Below are 5,458 nucleotides of genomic sequence, written 5' to 3'. Positions count from 1 at the left end.
CCTATGTACTACCACCAGTCAGTAGAAAAGCAGAAGCTAAAGGACTATCAACCCTTTCTTATACATATCAATATATATATCCACATACAGAAGAGTGTTTATTTTTTCATGTGTTAGCTTGATATATCATTGAGGACTAGAGCTGAAACAGGGGAGATTCAGATTAGATGTTAGGAAAAAAGTTTTCCCTCTTAGGTTATTCAGGCACTAGAATAGATTGCCCAGGGAGGTGGTGGAGTCACCATCCCTGCAAGTGTTTAAGAGGTGTCTGGATCTGACACTGGAGGATATGGTTTAGAATTTCAGGGTTACAGCAGTGACAGGTTAATGGTTGGACTTGATGATCTCTGAGATCTCGTCCAACCTTGATGGTTCTATGATTCTGTGATCATGGACATGTGGAAAGAATTGGAAAAGAAGAAAGGAAATTATTCTCATTTAAGACTGTTCACATATGAGCTGTTTTGGAGTATCTACAGAACTTTAGCTTCAGACCATCTTTTACTTTTTACAGTGTAATAACTCTCACCTGCCCAGTGAATGGGAATACTTAACGTGGTGTCAAATCTTGGTGTGGAAACACTTGTTACATGCCTGCTTACCTGTACACATCTAGTCTCCTATCTGCCTTTCTCCTTGGGAAAAATAAAGTTCTTTATTCAGTGTTAGAAGGGTTGATTCACTCCAATTTAAATATAATTAGCTAGATTGTTACGCAAGTTGCAGTTGCCAGATCTTTATGGCTGGTAATACCTCAGCCAAAGTACACAGTATTTTTTGTTTTCAGTATGACTTTGCAAGGCTATTGGTTGGAAAAAGCTAGTTTTTGGTTGTGCAATGAATCCAAGCATAGCCAGGAATTACAGACACTAAAGAAAACCCCAGCCTTGTGTTTGACTTCGCATTCACAGTAGCACTGACACTTTATGGTAACCTACAAGGAGATTTGTGTGCCACTACTTCCTATATTGCTGTTTCCTGATATGCAGAAGCAATGTGAGAGAGCTAGACTTCTTCCTGTTTTTAGTCAAGATGTGTGCTTCTTACAAAGATGAGATGTCACGTCACTCTCCTTTCGGGGAGCAATGTATGTATGAGATACTAACTGGGAGCACTAATTGTCACACGAGGGTTAATGTCTGTTCTCTGGTCAGACATCAGTTTATTGTGGTTGTGTCCAACCTCAGTCTGTCTGGCTGATGCAAACAGACCCAGTGTTCCTAACTGGATTTCTCAAGCAAATTGCCAGGTGCAGATCCCATGTTTAACTCCATTCTCACCACCATGAGTCTCTTATGTCTCCTACCCCCAAAACTAACCCTCCTGTTTACCTGGAGAAATTCCTTCTGACTCTGCCTTGCTCTTTCCTAACAACATGGTTTCCTGACAACAGTTTTCAGAAACAACTTTGGTGTTAAAGCAAAGGGCACAGGCTGCCTACAAAAAATTCTTACCCATGAACACGTAAGAGTTACAGGTTTGTTTGTTTTTAAACAAACTTTTGAACATAGTCCCTTTGGGCTTCCTTTGAAGCCTGAGGCCAGACAGCTCCTTCAGACTTCTGCTTCAACTCACTTGTTTCTGGTGGTACAGACTCCTGCTCAAGGAAGCATTTTGTTTTTTGGCAATGAGAAGGTTTGTAACTCAGGATGTCACAGGGCACAGGCTGCTGACAATAGAAACACAAGGGCAGACTTCACACAATTCTGGTCTGTCTTCAATAGCTCAGGAAAGGACCTTGAGTTAAAAACTGTTACATTCGCAGTCTAGGAATGAATTCTCTCATTCTAGTCTGATCATATCAATATGACTGGAAAGTAAAACATAGTATTTCAATCAGTCTCAAATATTGAGTGTTTAAAAGTAAACCAGCCTTTTTGGCAGGACCCCGAGTACCTCTTCCAATATTTTTCCCTTTTTTTCTCCTTTCAGCCTTCAGGCTCACGTCAGGGCAACTAAACTTTGAGCCACACAAAGCTAGATAAAGCTTGCTTCATATCCTATTTATGTTTCTCCAAGCAAAAAGGTCACCAGAGAATGATTTAAGGAACATTTTCCCCTGCACTTACTGAGAAATTCTGTACCCTTTTCTGGCCCAGTCAGCATGATAGCTAAGAACCAAACTGTAATGCCAGCTTGGACCCCATTCTTAACCCTTCCTCCTCCCCACATTGGGAATTACCACTCCTGAGACTTAAAAACTCACAGCATTCCCTAAATACCACATTGTAGTTAGCTCTACAGAGCCATTTCACTGTGAAATCAAGGAGAAATTCAGGCAAGGAAAAGGAAAGTCTCAGTGCATTTGTCCATTAACCATGTTCTGCCATGGTTCTGCCTTGTTGGCTTATTGCATCATTCCTGAAACATTCTCCTTATTCAGCAAAGAACCTAACTCAAGTTTACACTGATTTTCTCTGCTAACCTGTTCCAGTAGTTTGTAATTTAATGCATATATTATCTGTACCTGCATGCTCTGCTTTTTTTCCTTCTGAAGTTAAACAGATCATTTCCCTTAACAGCAGTAGAAAACACACACTTATATTAACTTTATCTTTAATTTCAACTTTCATGTCAATACATACCAGGACCGTTTGATGTGACAGGAAATATCCCAGAAACAATGTATATGCTGCAATGCCTTTAAAATGGGGCCCAAAGTTCCAGTGCTGCATGTTACAGCAGCAAAACAGTTAACTGCTGAGTGAACAAAACAAGGTTAAATTCTTTTACCCTTAATGTATGACAGTACTTATTTCACACACTGAATAGCGCTGAGGTCTGGTCTGTTAGTAGCTGACAGGAAACATGAACTCAATTTCCAGAGTTGTTTTTACGCTCAATATAATATTACGGGGCCTCAGCTACTGCAAACTGCTGTTTCTGAGCTCCTTGAAGGCTGCCCAAGGATATCCTACAGAGCAGGAATTGCCATCTGCCGGCCAAGCCGGGAATGGGCTTTGTCCACAGCTTAATACTACATCTCTCTGGCTAAATTTGGAAATGGATTTGAGCAAAGGAGACGGTGCAACCGGCAGCGGAGTCTGCCCACTGGGACAGAAGTGTGTGCATACTTCTCCATCTCACGCTGGAAAAGGAGAAAAGCTGTAGAGGAGGAGATGAGTTTGAGGGATCCATGACATTGCTATGGTTTGCTGAGGTGTTGATTTAAATAGAGATAGCTGGTAAAATTCTTATTATCTTCTCATCTGGAAATTCCGCTTACCTTTTTAGGCTTTTGAGTGACAAAAAGAAAACATAGGGGTGACAAAAGCCTTGCTGCTGGGAGAGGAAGGCCAGGGCTCTGTGAATTTCTGCCTCCAGGTCACAGCTGGTTAGAGGCAGCAGAGAGGCACTAGAGTAATCCCTGCCAATTCTCACCCGAAGTCTTGTATTGCAGGACTTTGACGGACTCTTCCCTCATTCGTTTTTTTCCCAGCTCTGATTTTTTTTATCTCCCAAGCCATTCTATCTCCAAACTTATTTCACCATCCACCCAAGCTTCCAGAGTCAAACTATTTCTCCTCATCCCTTCACTCCAGAAGCCCTGGCATTTTCTATCTTCTTTCCCATTCTTCCCTATATTTCTTTCATACCAAGTCTTCCTCCTCTTGTCCTAACTCTCTCACTCTTTCATATCCCTAACCTTCTTACTCCAAGAAAGCCTGGCCCATAGGGCACACCTCCTCCCCCAGTCCTTGGTACAGGCCCTCACATCTGCCCCAGCTGCTTGACTTCTGCTCCACCTGCTCAGAACAACTCTACCTCTCTAAAGTTAAGGCAAGACAGAGGATGTGGAAAGGCATGACAAGTCTTGGGAAACACAAATGCAAGGAATATTCATTTGAATGCTTCTTCTCTGATAACTACCCATTAGGTGGCAGAACACAGGAATGAGATCACTCCCTCTAACATTATTATAATTTGAAAGTTCATTAGAGAAGAGAGGTCTTGCCCTTATTTTGGTTCTTTCTCTGGCAGCAATAGCTCCCTAAACAATGTCTAGCAGGCACATGGAATCCTTTAGGTTGGAAAAGACCCTAAGATCATTGAGTGCAACTGCAAACATTTACTGCCAAGTCCACCACTGAATCCTGCCTATGAGCACCACGTGTACAAGTCTGAAGCTGAGCAAATGCCCCAGAGGCAGTTTTCTTGGAATGGTCCTCCTGTTATGCAGCACTTGTATCTGCTGGCATTGGCATTGCCAAGACAATGCTGCACGTAAACATTTAGCCTCCAGCTGAGCATTAATCATTATGAAGAAGAGAAAAGAAAGTGTTGCTCACATCAGAATTACTCAAGCAGCAATACCTTTGATATTACATACAATTCTCTTTTCAGTAAGAGTATAACAGAACTAGAAAGAGGACAAAGAGGACAAAGAAGCAATATGTTACAGTTTCTGTGTGAAAAACATTTACATTGACCGAGACTTCAGCTTGGGAAAGAAATTGATAAGGAAACTGAGGCCTGTAAAATCATGACTGGTATGAAACAGATGAAGGAAAATATTTATTTGCTAACTCTCAAATAAAGACCTAAGGCAGATCCAAGAACATGATAAGGCCTCAAGTTTAACCCAATAATTACTATGCCACTCAACAAAACTAAATTATGAAACTAATCAATACAGACTGTTTAAGATGCCAAAATTGCATACTTGACTAAGCAATAGGATGAGTCATAAACCAAAGATTCAGTAACAACAAAACACAACAAACAGGAACGTACCTCCAGCTCAGGAACTTTATAAACTCTTTGTGCTAGAAATTAACAGGAGAGGTATTGGAATAAAGCTCTGTTGAGCTTCTCCCTGTTCTTATACGCTTTCCCAAAGCACCAGAAACAGGACACTTAATGCTCATTTTAAACTTCTAGGGTGAAGTAGAAATGCAGTTCCCTGCTGCCACAGACACTGCAGTGTGTTTTCCTATACCTGAGGAAATCACAGACACCCCACCCTGCATGTAAGGGATAAGGTGTGTACACCATGTCCCCTCAGATGAAAAGAACTCCTGACACAAACTGAGTGTGCTTGTTCTTTGTCTTTTGACATGAGTGGAAATCCAAAATGGGTAGAAGTAAAAATGCCAAAGTAAAGCAATGTTCTTCCACTTAACTGAGTTTCTTTTCCTTCACCCTACAAAACAGTAGCATTGATATTTCCATTATCAGCATGTTATACTGAATACTAAGGTATGAATGTTTCCATGGTGACAAATAAACTTTCTCCTATCCCCAGAGTTTTCATACAATGGGAAGTTTTGGCTTTTAATTCTAACTTGGAACAACACAAGGTTTGAAAATGTTGTGATTCTCAGAAATTGCGTTTTTCTAACGGCTTGTTCCTTATCATAGACTGACTATGAAACACCAGTGTGTTTATTTGGAAAAGGAAGGTTTGTTTCACTTAAAAACATTCATTTTGTAACTTTATTCACACCACTGCTAATCC

The sequence above is a fragment of the Acanthisitta chloris genome, unplaced genomic scaffold (genome assembly GCF_000695815.1).
Source record: "Acanthisitta chloris isolate BGI_N310 unplaced genomic scaffold, ASM69581v1 scaffold6984, whole genome shotgun sequence".
NCBI lineage: Eukaryota > Metazoa > Chordata > Aves > Passeriformes > Acanthisittidae > Acanthisitta > Acanthisitta chloris.
Note: the sequence above shows the minus strand (reverse complement) of the source record.